Source organism: Anopheles ziemanni, chromosome 2 (assembly GCF_943734765.1).
Source record: "Anopheles ziemanni chromosome 2, idAnoZiCoDA_A2_x.2, whole genome shotgun sequence".
Lineage (NCBI taxonomy): Eukaryota > Metazoa > Arthropoda > Insecta > Diptera > Culicidae > Anopheles > Anopheles ziemanni.
Window position 1 is genome coordinate 12,610,827 of NC_080705.1, and position 14,544 is coordinate 12,625,370.

The window sequence follows — 14,544 nt, forward strand, 5'->3', positions numbered from 1 at the left end:
GCGTTACGGCTCGCTGTATTATGGAAGCGATACATTTAAAGTTTTATTAAAACAAATTGTTTCACACAGTGTTCCGGGATGGGTTTGAAATTACCTAGAAAATGGCTGGCTACACAAAAATCTCCATCGCCCGATTGACACTTACAAATGGCAACATCTTCATTAAATCGTCACAGTTCGTTACAATATTCATAGTTCCTTCCCCAGCCTTCACATGCAACACAATAGTTCCAATTATGATTCGGTGACTTTATAGCACCGAACCAATTCTCACACTGCCCGTTCCTATTTTTTTCATTTTTTTTTGGGCCCCGGGGAAATTCAATTAAAAACCAGTTTAGTTGGGTGCCATTATGAGAAAATTGGACAGATCCATCAAACCGTTACATGATCGCTTACTTTGACTGCCCCAACTATTAGTTCGCGAGCGAGTGAGTCAATTTGGGTTTTCCTGCGGTTTTTATTTGTAAACTACTTTAACCACCTTTTTAACGATGGCTCTTCACGAATCAACAATGGAGTTGTTTTTTTCTCTTGAAAAAGGTAAATGGTCCCAAACATAATTTGAAAACAACTAGATAGTAAATTTGAAAGCATTTTTCAAGTTTCTTTTTCCAGTATACTGCATGTTTAGAGCGTATGGAACTTACTGCCGTATAACTTTACCCATGGTTTCGACTGCTGATTCTGATTGATGATGAGCTATTAACAATTGTCTCCTCAACACTATATTTACAAAAATTATGAAACCTTTGACAGTAACCGACAGATACCAACACATATTTGACGATATGATACGGCTCTCTATCCAAAACACATGTCGCGCTATTTTTCATCATGTAAAGTTAGTGTTTTGCTTTGTGAATCTTTTGGCGAGATTCATTAATATGAATCTTTTACCGAAGAGTCATACAGATGGATTCATGTATCTTTTGGTATTCAAATCTCCAAACATCCACGATTCTTTCATTGGCATGGATCATGCGAAAAAAAAGAAAAAAAGGTGGTCCTTCTACACACTTTAGGCACTCTTCATCAGTTAATGTATCTTTGGGATTAATTTGGGGAATCTGTCATAAAAAAAATCATGAATCTCCGAAACGTAAATAAAGATTCAGATTCATGAATTTGAATCTGCATTACACAACTCTATGTACAGTACATGAAATTCACAAACATCTTCCGTAAAAATGTAATTAAATCCTCCTTTAATCATTTCAAACCGTCAAAAAATTACTATTGCACGACGCCAACGGAACTCGAGGGTGTGAGCAGTATCCGGGTTGCAGGACCCTAGGAACGCTGTCCAGGGACGACGCACCGGCATGGGTTATCTCTTTCGCTTTCTTTCCCGTTCTCTCCGAGCAAAGCCCGATGACGAAGCCTTTCGGAAAATGCACACTCTTCGCTGCATTGCAAACAACGCCAAAACGCATCGGGCCAGGCCTTGCTGAAACCCCACCGGGTGCTCGTGGTGTGTGTACGAGTGCATAAAGTTGCTCCTGCCAGTTCGCACACAGCCACAAGACAGTCGGTCCCGTTCCGCAACATGTCCGGACTGTCCGTCCTTTCGTTCCCGCTGGAAATGTTCTCTCGCAGGTCTTTCGTGCTTCCGTGGCCTCGGGTCGCAAATCCGAGGTCAACTCAGGTCACAGTCAGGACATCGCCCTCGAAAAGTTCTCGCACACATCGAAAGGGCCCGAGCGTACCAAGCCCGAACTCGAAAACTATCACCAACACTTTAATACGCTTACTATTCACCAAGACTAGTGCTGCTGGGTTCTACTATTTCTTCTGCTACTTTCTCTACGCTACCACAACTACTACCGCCTTTATGCGATGGAGAATGGGAGTCCTAGCATCAACCGGACCCCTCATCCTCCCCCAAGGAATATAGTAAGCGGCACGACGTAGATGAACAAAAACTACTAAAAACGGAAAACAAAAACACTCTCGTTTACTCATCACCGAAATGAATGGCTGAGTGAGTCAGTTAATAAGTGAGAAGTGGAAATCGCACAAAATTTATAACAAAAAAAATATACACACACACTCACACACACATTTTCCCCAAACTATGCGACATCTCGACCACCATCGATGGCGTGGCCATGGCGTAACGACGTTTTCTGTCGATCGATATTATCGTCTCGATTTATGAAAGCGACCAACAAAAAACACATTCACATCACAATCATTTTTGGAGTTTAGAAAAATTGTCAAACGATCTACCATGATGTTAAACAAATATCCAAAACATTTAAGATTTGAAAAGAAAATAAAAAAACATTGTACAACCAAATGAAAACATATTATAATTGAATGTACAATTTATAAAGCATTTCTGATATTTTAGAAATAATTTAAATCCACCTGTTCGACACACGCCAACATTTCTTCTCGAGATACCTTATCGGAATAATTAACCCTATTCCAAAGGGGTGCGCCCTTGCGACCCATACCAAAGCAATGATAGATAAAAACCCGACTGCTTTCATCACTCACCCTCGTGTAAAAAGTATCCCAACTGCAACTGCAGCAATTATAAGAAATTTGTTTATTTTTCCTACAACCAACGGCCGTTTGTCCTTATCCCACGGCTTTCGCAATCGAATGCATCTGATATTGGCGCCCACGAAGAACACATGCCCCGATTGCTCAGTTAAATAGACGCGACATCGTAAATCAATGCAGTCGAGATGCAGACCGCTATCTAACCTAATTTGTGCTGATAGTCTCCCTTACATCCTTTTATATGTCTCATTTTCATTCTGCTTTATTATCTCGTTATAGGTCGAGCAGCTTTTACATATCGTCAATTCAGAAGAACTAATGTTTTTGCTTGTTGGTCCCAATTTTACGTCTCTAATATTTAAAGAATAATAACAAAGGGTTTGGTACTGTGTATGGGCACATTTCACATTTTCTGGAAGACTAATTTACTAAAAAAATAGTATAGTTGATCGATTCATTTGTTCATTACAACAAATCCAGCCAGTTCAAAAAAAATGATAGAAGAACAGAGATCATTATTAAGAATATTATGCCAAAACACTACAAACCTTCAGGTCAGCATTCACTGGTTAAAGTAGATGTTCTTTAAGTATTTTTGCAAAAACCCCACACAACCCCACTAGCGAACTACACTTAAACGAATGATGATTGAAATCACTTTTCCGAAGTGATACGTGACTGTTTTGAGTTTCCTTGAACCGATGACTAGTATATTTTATGTTTTTATAACCGTAACTCTCGCAAAGAAAAGTAACTGAAGAAGGCACCAATTTTAAACCGCAAATTTCCATCGTCCCACTTTGCTTCTTCTACGACGCCCAGCATCAAACGTTTCGCTGATCGACATAAATCATAACGGAGTCAAGGTGGCCGACGCAACAACAGGTGAATTTCGCAACATAAAACGATAGAAAAATGGCAAGTTGAAGCAAACAAAAATCAGATCTTCAATCCAAAAAGCTATTTTTAGTTCATCTGAATGAGTTTGGTTTTGGTTGGTTTTTTTTTGTTGTACGTGTAACGGCAACACACCACGGGAAAACGGAATCGTTACAGATGGTTCCAGCAGCCGAATTTGGGAGGATGATTTCGGCTTGTTTCGGCACGATTTCCTTTTCGCAATTGCTGCCCTGGGTTCGGCCGCGGGCTGCTAAAAATATCTACTCTTTAATCAATTAACAGCATATTTTCTCACCTTCGTTTCCGTGTGTACACAAACATTTGCGAAAAGAAAAAAAAAATGCCGGCCGACCCGTTACAGCAACCGCTAGCGAGAGATGGTGCGCTGGAAGCGAGAGAGTTCGCCATCACCTCCACCCGATAGGTTTCACCGACCCATATCTAGAGCTCGGGGAAGGAAGAAACGGGTGCAGCGCAGAAACCGTAAGCCGAAGAAAACCGCAACAAATCAATTGGCCACCGTCGATGCGCCATCGGTTTTGCATTACCGGCCCCGCCAGGAATGTGGAATGTGAACGCCGCAAAGGAGTGCGAACCATTTGAAAGTTCACTCACCTCTGGCGGTTAGACCGCACCGACCGTTGGATTGCAGTCGTCATTTTTCGCCAGGTTCCGCCATCGGCGGTTCGCGAACGATTGCGAATGTATTCGGAACGGCCGGCCAGAAACCGATAAGTTGCTGCAAGCGACAGTAATCACGGTCAAAGCGAAGTTTACCTTTTATTTATTTCACCAATAATGTGCCCACGGATGTTAATGTGAAAAAGGATGCTAATTAAACGTCATAAAGATGGACGACTGGAAGCGATAAGAAGGTAACTTGACTTTTCCGAGCAAAGGACGAACCAAAAGTGTACAATTATCACTCATCAATAATCAAACTGTATCGTTACTTTTGAGTTTCCTACCGTCCTACGTCCAACAGGAAAAACAGTACAAATGAATTCACCATGCATTGTGATTTGACGGAAAACAAAAACAATTCCGTATCTCCCAGGGGCTGTTTAAACATATAATTATGTGAATTCGTATCGAAATATAAAGGCTACTTTAGATCTTGAAAGATGTGAATTTTGGGACGTGAATTTTTTCTGCAAAAAATATCCTCTTTTCGCTTTTATATTGATCATCGGTTTCCCACCCTAAGACCATATAGAGATATTTGATAACAAGGCACAAACAAAAAAAACTGTTAAAATAGAAGAAAGGTATTTCAAGATAAGAAAATATCCAATAAACTGTTAGTGAAAACAGGAACATGATCTACTTTTGTTTTGTACAAACCAGTTTCAACACCATACTATAACCTCAAAACCAAGATTGATAGGCTTTCAATTTTTAAAACGTACAAGCTACATCTTCGATAGTGTCGATTGCTGGAAGTTAACACACTGGAACACAACAACAGGCGACAGATAAAATCGAACATTAAGGAAAACATGTGCGATGCAAAACTGTACGCCAACGCGACACTTGGTATCGGCCAAGACACCAACCCACGAGCCGAGGGATAACGATCCCATATATTTAACGCCAAAACCTGCGAAAACCCCGCACGCTGCCGCGAAAGAACAAGAGCTAGTAATCAGTTTAAATAAACAGATTAAACTAACGACGTCATTAGCGGATTTCGAACCCACGGTGTACCGATGCTCGCTTGTTTCACGGTAGTTGAGAATTTATGCACATGCAATCAAGCTTCATTAACAATGCCTTTATTGCCGTTCGCCTTTAAGATTGTTTCCCGCCCCGTTTCGTGCTGTTGCTGTTGGAAATGTAAGCGAAAAATGCATTTCCTCCTTGGGCACCTCAGGGTGTTAACAAAAAAGTCGCGAGGCGGCCCGACACAACTGCAACTTGTGCAATGTGCACTACACAATGTGCAATAACAGGCGACCACAAAAGTGCCAGGACAACGAGCTGCTGCTGCTGCTGCTTGGCGTGAATTGAGTTTTCGCAACTCTTCATACCTTGTTTGACGTAGCCCATTCTTAACGGATGTGTGTATGTGTATGTCCCATATCATCAATCATCAGCTGTGCCGATCACCGAAACTCATCGGAGCGAATGCAACGCGAGCGCAGCGAAAAACCCCGCGCCGGCCGCGGGAAGCTCGCGGAAGCTTGCAATTAGTAACGAACGCCGGCTTTGACCTGCACAACCCATTTTTCTTCCCGACCGGCATCGTGTTTCGCACATCGACGCGGCAACATCCTTATCGGCGCTGGCAACTGTTAACCACGAAGAATGTACTACAATGTCTTAAATGTGCCGTTCTTTCGATTAGCGCACCGGGCTAGCGCCACGCTAAGCGAGTATTCATCATCGTCGTTCTCACGTATGGCCCAAGGAAACGAAGTAGCAAAAGTACGAAACGAAAGAACCGCCCGAGGGGTACTATGCTGCCGATGATAAATTATCGCACCTGACAGCGGTCACTGCAAGCGTCAAAGATGTGAAGGATGTTTTTATCTCATTGTTTGGCGTTACCCAGGCAAACACTTAGCTTATAGCGGTGTGGTGTGGCTTATCCCCGAAGCGGAAGTCTTCGACGGTGGAACTAATCCGTCACCCGACGTTGCAACTCCTTTCACACGGATTCTTTATGCGTGCAAAATGGGCTATTCAGAGTGCAGAACAGAAATTAAACAGCAAGCAATCCACAGAGAGTAAGTGGCTCAAACGTAGCTGAAAACAAAACACAAAAGTATGACCCCCAGTATGCCCCGCCTTCAATACACCTCAGGTACCTCTGGGCGATTGTGATTGGCATGGAGAGCACTCAACAGAAGATGTTTATCGTGGAAAACGGCACCAATGAGAGCACTGAGTAAAGGTTGCCCATTCAAATGCAATCAACTAATAACATTGTGCAACGTTGGTAGGAATGATGTATGGGAAAAAATACTCATATAAAAATGTATCTTTGACATGACATCGAAGGAGATTTTTATCAGACGAAATTACGTTTACACAGCTTACTTGTACTGCATCGTCAGTGGGTGCAAAAAGAGTACCTTATTATCAGCACGAATTTATCGAATTTATCAATTTTCTTATCTTTTTAAGAAGTCAAATAAAAGCTTGATTCTATCTTGAAGTCGAAAATATTTAATGAATTTAGGACAATCGTATTTGCACATAACGGGACTACGCTGATAATGCATTGAACCTGATTAGAATCGCTGATGCCGAACCTACCTTAACATTCCAATCCTTAAACCCTCACCAACACCGAGACATACTCCCCCAGATGTCGCACTACTCCGGAAGCTCCCTCTTAAAAATGGAAGGAATCACGTACTACGAATCTTACACTCATCAGTACAGACCGGTGTACTACGGACGTAAAGAAAGCGTTCGGAAAACATCCTTGAACGAAGTGTTGCTCGTGTTTTTGCTGTTCAGTACTGAACTGTCCGCCGGGAAACAATTTCCACGTCGCTTCCATTTAACCCGAGGTGAATGAAGGACCCACTGATGCACAAAACCAGATGCACCGGGAGAATGACACTTTGGTGACACATGTATGCAATTTTGCGCATCGTTCCAAGGCAGGGAGAACGTCACGTAAGGGTAGCTCCAAGATAATGATGTATGGCGATGATGATGATGAATATGATGATGGCGATGGAGCTGATGATGCTGGTGATGATGATAATGTGAGTGTAATTATTTCCGTTTGCACAACGTCATTTCCGTGCCCGCTCTTTGGCTCGACATTCAAGGGTGTGTTGTGTGTGGCACTCCCTACCCCCGACTCTCTCCCACCCTCTTCAGCAGCTCATATAGCGTTTGGCGTTATTTTTTTATAAACGTCCATCGTTCGCCCTTGCGCCGAAGGCACCAGTTTGAGTGACACATTTTTCCAGGGTAGAATTATGTCAGCGAAAGTAATTTATCACTCGCTCCGAGCGCCAATGGTAACGGATGGCTAGGGTCATTTTACTCCCCAATGGAAAGCGTAAGACCCTTTCCGAAGCCTCTCCCTTCTCCCTGGCAATCGATTGGCAAATGGTCGGTTTTCTTTCCCCCGCTTTTTTTGTATTTAATAACTATTTTTCATTTACACATATTTTTTGCAGCAACCGGGCTTGCGACATTTTCCTTCCCTCCCCGTCCGTTGATTGTCCATTCCTTACGAGCCTTTGGTTCACCCGCAGCAGACAACGCTAATGTGCACGCGTGACTTCTCGGGACCGGCTTCGTCAACCCTCATTTCGAATTCCGCCCGGCGGCACTGTTGCAAACTCCTCGGCGATGGGATGTTCGAGCTGATTGGGGATGAATGCAGAAGTGCATAATTTGACATTATTATCGCTACACTCTGGCCACGGGACCGAAGCCGGGGTAGGGAGGCGGGCCTCGGTGGAAGATTGCCGTGAAGACGATCGAAGCAATCATTAGAACCGGGCCTGTGTCAAGAATGAGATAAAATTAATGCAGTGGCGTTTTTACGGTTCCCCGAGCCCGCGCAAGTGCAGCGCAAAGCCGCCTGACCTATATTAGGGCCAAATTACTCGCCGTTCCAGTCCCGGCCGAGCCCAGGCATTCCACTCGGGCACTCCGGGATGATACAATTTTCCACGTAATTACGTACTGATACGCTGAAAACGAGCCGAATGGAATGTTGATTTGCGTCCCGGGATGCACTTCTTGCGCGCTTGTATGTGCATTTTTTCTACCTTCAATTTAATGATTTGCAAAGCCTTCATTCCTCGTCAGGGTTTCTTTTTGCAATGATGTGATCATTTTATTCGATTGCGGAGCACTGAGCACAGAGCTATTAAAGAATATTGCGTTAATTTTAGTTGGGTAAAATCGTTTGATTTTTATAGGTTCTTGTTATCTTTAAGAACCGGGAAGGAAATATCCTTTTGAAATTTCATTATCTATGATATATTTTCGCTTCTTTCGCATGGAGTTTACAGAATAAGTTAAAGCACTGCAAACGTTGTTGAAGAAATGTTTGATTGACTTCAATTGATTTAAAAATTGATGTGGATTATTGGGAAAATCGACAAGAACATGGTTAGTTTATAAAACATCAGAAAATATCAAATGCAAAAGTCTCCAAGATGCCAATGATGAATGATGTCATGAACATTAGAAAGAACATTCTTCCCGCTCGATGATCTTTCCAATACCTCAAATATTTGGCAGCCAAATTTGCATTAGCAAGACTCCAGAGTGATAGCTTGAGGAGTACAATTCGATATTCTATTGTTTTGTAACACAAAAATGTAGTCCGCGAGTTTACCCCGGCCAATCGGCTAATCTAACGCCAACCGATCCCGCCAGTTCCCACGGGAGAGTGACACTAACGGCGGAAATCAAATAAATTAACCCCAAACAAACTCAATTACCACCCAGAGCAGTGCATTAACGGTGTACATGACCTACTCACCACACACCTTCCATGCCCTTTCCCATTTCTTCTGGAAGGGGGGACGCGCCAAATCCAATACCATTTGGCGAAGGGTATCGATCCCTCGCGAGCAAAGCACCATCTTCGCTTAGGGTAGGGCAGGATTTAATTCAATTTGCACCGCGCAACTCTTGTCCATCCCATCTCTGACGCTGAGTCTCCGCCATTTTTCGCTCCACGCGCTCTCGGACACATCTACCGGAACTTGATCCCGGTGGCGAATACTTCAAACGCGAACGACGCGTCCCCGAGCGGTCGGCGGACCCATTCGGTCCTGCACACATTTAAGGCGCCCGGCTGCCAGGTGAATGACATCGATAAGCAACTCCCACTCCGCATGTCATCACCGCCACCCCTCTATCCCTTTCTCTCTCTCTCTCTCTTCAAACAGTGTCATACAAAAATGGCGACCTGCATCCTCCACCAAGTGCTTGGCATTCTTTCAGCGGTGTTCTTGGAAATGGTATGAATGTATGATTTCAACATTCCACGGTTGCCTACCCCCGTCCACCCACCACCCCATTGTCATGTTGGTGCATCCATAATCCGATCGAAGACACGGAGATGTTCTTCTCTTCTGCCACATTCGCCGGCAGCCTTAGTGACGACGTTGGACGACGCGAAGGAGGCGATTTGGTCGCGCCCGCGCACACACACGGTCGCGCTCTTTTCTTCGCTCACTCGGGTTGGGGTTTGTTTGTTTTGCACCCACCACCCACCACCCCATTTCATCCACACCACACCGCGGCGAGCTCGTGCTAATGGTCGGTTTATGGTTCTGTTTACATACGATCGTTTTGCGGTTATCGAACCGGGAGGGGTCGAAACTCTTGGGCACATTTTCGGGCTGGGTCGGAGCACAATCACGTCGCCGGAATCATATCTCCCCGAGGTGCGGAAAGGCGGCCGCCTGCCCACGAGTGAGCGAGTTTGCATGCACACCAGACGGTCAAGTCGGCCGACAGCCAACCCGCCAGCCAGCCAGGCAGTCGGACAGACAAGCAGACAGACAAATGGATGAGTAGCGTTCCGATGGGATGTAATTAAGACACCCCCTCGATGGACTTGGCGAAATCGCAATAAAAGTAAGATGACAAATAGACAATCAATTAGCATTGGGTCAATGAGCCGTTTGACGGCGGCCATAAAAGCAAATGCGTGAATCGGGAAGGATGAGCGAAAAGGGTATCGATCGATGAGATCCAAAACAATACGCAACGAAAACTACAACAACAATGTTTGACAATGATAAATTAATTGTTATAAAAAACAAAATCTAACTAACAAAGTATAAAACAAAGGCAATATTTTAAAGATGTAAACATTTTTTTTTAAACTAAAATAATATAACGTGAATTGAATGCCAAACTACTTCTACCTTTCCATCCAAAAGAGTTATAGAATAATTCGCTAGTAATGCAATATGAATTACAAACTTTACCTTTTTATTGAAAATGTGTTCATGACAGTTTTGGGTAACTTATATATATTTAGATCTGTTTAGATTGTTTAGATTGATTTGATAGCTTTGAATATCGTATCGAAATAAAATACAAAGCAACGCCATTTAAGGTGATTGGTATTGGTCATCATTATTTTGTTTGCTACATTTGTGGGACTTGAGACTTTACAAAAGTTGTATGTGGATGTATCATCACTAATTAATTTATTCCACTCAAACAAAATCGTTTCATATAAATCACAAATCAAAACAATAATGTGCTCGAGGCCTCGACTATGAAATACTTGAACTTAGTCCCATAATACAAAAAATACAAGTACTCCAGAACAAAGTTTTGACAGCAATAGTAAACGTGTAACTTTACAACAGAATCAAAGTAGAAATGCTACAAGAATATAATTAAAAGATAATGAACAAATATAGGTTTAAATGCCAAAACAAATATAGGTTTAGAGCTCAATCAGTGCACTAAATAGCATATAGGGCGATGGTAGTTAAGGTTGGGGAAAATTTACGTCAAATTATGTGAAATATTTTTTTCTTTCTTTCACCTGAGGTTTTTTGAAAAGATCTAACTAAATCAATGTCAGCAAAAGCGTGCGAAAACTACCAACAAGTAATGCCCGAGCGGTAAACGAAACCATCAGAATCATCGCGGAAAACAATTGGTGAACCCTGTAAAACAAAAGTGTACTATTTGATGAAATCAGTTGTAGACCAATCAAAGAAAAATTTAAAAATTGAGGAAAATTGACATTTTTTCAGAATCCTTTAAAAATGTTAAATCCTTAGATTAACAAAACTTCAAGCTGATTTTTAAAAGATCTGCAATAGTTGCACCTTAACTCAAAGAAGATAGAACCAGATCCAGAAACTACGCTTACAGTTGTTACCAACTTTCTTAATCTTAAAGTTTAACGTATTTTCAAATATAGAGTCTCGAGCGTTGTAACGTTACCTTCGGGGTGCTTTAAATTACTTTTTCTCTGCCCTTCAGCGAGCGTTCGCCGACATAAGTACCTCGTTCACGCAAAGGTACTAACCGGGCGCAGGAGGACCACCGACCGGACAACCGCAAACCGTACGCTCTCATCGCCTGATTTGTCTGTGCGTCTGGGGGCGCACACGAACCGGACCTACTTACAACTGTAGCAGCCCGCGTAAGGCGTCTGAATCTCGACACCGGTCGATACACCAGCAGATACACCTATTTAGCTACAGTCTCGACTGAATGAATTTACAATTACTCCGGCGTCCATGCCGTCCCATGTCTCCCGCGCCCGGGGAATCATTACTCGCGTCTCGCAGCCGCAAAAGAATTGCGTGTAGTCCGGTATTGTTCTTCTGGCATTTTCATTTTCCACCGCACGCACACCACCCCCACCACCTCCACCTGAAGTTATTGGATAGGCTGCGGGAGAAAACATTTCACATTTCCAATCCCCGCACACAACGCAACGCGCGCGCCCGTGGCTGCTGCTGCTGCTGCTGATGACGCTAAAGAGTTCTCGACGGAACCACGGGAAGCGGTTGTCGGTATCTCGAGACCGCAGCAGCTAAGCCATTATCATTGGTCCGAGCGGATACGGCACGCAATCAGGTGCACGGAGTCGTAACTAGCATAAGAACCCAGCCACCGCTCCTCCTGCCACTGGCCACGTCTAGCCGCCCCGCTGTTGCCCGCTGCCGATTTTGGCATCGACGCGCGGCCTCCAGAAAAAAGTCCACCCCCTCCCCCGGGGGGTGGGGAGGGAGGCACCTTCGATTGGTTGAGTCAATTGATTGCGTTTTTCTTCTCATTTGCAGTGGTTCCACATGCCTTAACCGCGTCCTGTGTTCCCAGCCCCTCCCGTTGCCCCCACCCTACCCGGCGCTGGGAAGAAAATGAGCAAACGGCATAAAGCTACCCACCACCCTGCAGGGGGGTCAATGGACCTTGGCGATCGCGCAGGGCGGTTTGGTTTCGTGATGGATTTAAAATCGTATCTTGCGTTTCGCGAATCCCACCATCCATCGCCACCCCACCCTCCTCCTTTCGGTGCAGGCTTCGCGTCGCGTGTCGAACGGGAAATCTTTAAAACCCCCGAAACCGCACATCCAAACGCTTTCGATCGTACGGTCGAACGGGGAACGATCGTGTAACGCCCGTCATATCCGTATTGGAACTCCAAGTATACACAAAAAAAACGAATCACCGATGACGGAGAAGCGAACGATTTCCGCAACAAGGAAAATAGAAGCTTCTTTGAACGTCTTTCTCCCGCAGTTCAAGTGATGAACAAAAGCGCAGCAATGGATTCTTCTTGCGCTTCTCTCGTCAGCATCAAGAAGAGCATGTTCTTCTTATACTCTACAACGAAAGCACTAGCAATTTGCAAATTTTCTTCCACCACCAATAGATCGGTTGTGTTTTCTTCTTCGCAGCCAAACCCCATCTCCGACCTGACGCGCTGGCCGCATTCTTGTTGTATGGCAAACATTACCGCGCTTTTGCCGTGGCTTGCAGGGCAAGCAGAAGGGTAAACACACAGCGGCAGTTTAATATTTGCTTCCATTAAGCCATGATGATGGCCATCGAACTGCGGAATCCCCGGAAGGCAGGCCGTGATTGCCGGGTTAGAAATCTATCCGTAGCCGCCGATTTGGGGCCCAGCATAAGCGTGGGCTTTTGTCCGATTTCCATGTCCGAGCCCGGTGGAGGGTCGGTACAATTGGTTCCCTTCTTTTTCTGATGCTGGTGAAGGAAAAAACCATGCTGGGCGCAATAACGTCCATTTAAATGCAGGCCTAAGGTCGGACAATTAAATGGCGAGCGATGGCACGAAGATGAAACGGATGTGGATAGTGACGTCATCGTACAGTTTCGCAAAATTAAATATTTATATGGAAAATGGAAATGTAAATGGGTGCTTCCAAATTTATCATCCATTTTCTTCAAGGTTGAAAGTCAGGAAAGCTTTAAGGAAGCTCAAAGTTCAAAGTATAGTTTCTTGCTAGTTTATAGTTTTACTAGATCATTTTGTTTGAACAATATACTTCTTATTTCTAATAGTAATTTTTACGATTTTTCCATTAACTACAATCCAACCACTAAAACCTTGTTCGATGAGTCACTCGACCTAATTAAATGCCAACTGTGTCAATACCCTCCTGCTTTCGGGCTTGGCGTGGGGCGTTTAACTGAGTGTGGAGGTCTCTCTTTCTGTCCAGGACGCAAAAAAAAACATCATCAAACACAAATATTGCAACCCCAAGGAAAATCAACCCCTGTTTTCTTTGCCACACATTTCCATTTGCGTGATAGTTTACCTTTGATAAGCAATATTACTACATGTGAACATATAAATGTTGCCCCCTCTCCTCCCAGCTCGCATGCCCCGCGCTTTCCCTTCGCTAACGTTTGCGAATATTTCTCGAGGTCATTCAACTCGCCCGAGGGGGAAAGGAAAGTGCGATTTCCGTGTTCGGCAGGGGTTGTTGAATGCTAATAAGACGGGGCATAAAACTGGAGGCTCCCAAAACGGAGCTCTGCCAAACCGGGACCCAGAAGGATAAAAGGAAAAACCATCACAACAAACTTCAATCGTGCTGGCTTTTGATCAGCTACGAACTACGAAACCCCAACTCCCGAGGCCTTAGGGGGGAGGGGTGCGCCGTCGATAGGGACGATAATGCCAAGGGATGATTGCAATCACGAGTACGGGTTTTAAAAAGAATAGCACATAATACGCAATCCTCGGGGCATGGTGGAATAAATTAAATCCATAACGTCGTCATTATTCTAATGCGAAACAACAACCCTTCCGCGAGTACTTTCTTTTCTGAAGCAAGGATAAGCGTATCCTGTGCGCAACGATATGAACGAAATCAAGCAAGTATGTTCGCCGTTTTTCAGGTGGCCAACAGTTTGTCACCCCTGTTTCACTACCGTAAACGTTGTTTAACAAACTGCTGCCGAATAAGGGACCCCAACATCGAAGGACCCCAATTTTTGTGCAGATCATAAAGCTTCCTTTTCTCCCCACCTTCCACAAGCTCCGGGACGATGTTATCGACCCCACAGGATCAAACATATGATGGGTCAGAAGCTAGCGGTCGGTCGGTTGGTCAACGACCAAGGACGCACGGTATGGTTCTGCGTCGGAAAAGGGACTAATCCGGGCGATCAGCGTCAGCGTGT

At 44.2% G+C, this 14,544-nt stretch overlaps 1 protein-coding gene across 1 annotated transcript in view; it reads right to left on the reverse strand.

Moving 5' to 3' along the window:
- Positions 1-14,544, reverse strand: part of LOC131293207 (histone acetyltransferase KAT7) — a 62,739-nt gene that overhangs the window by 27,057 nt on the left and 21,138 nt on the right. The window lies entirely within an intron of this gene.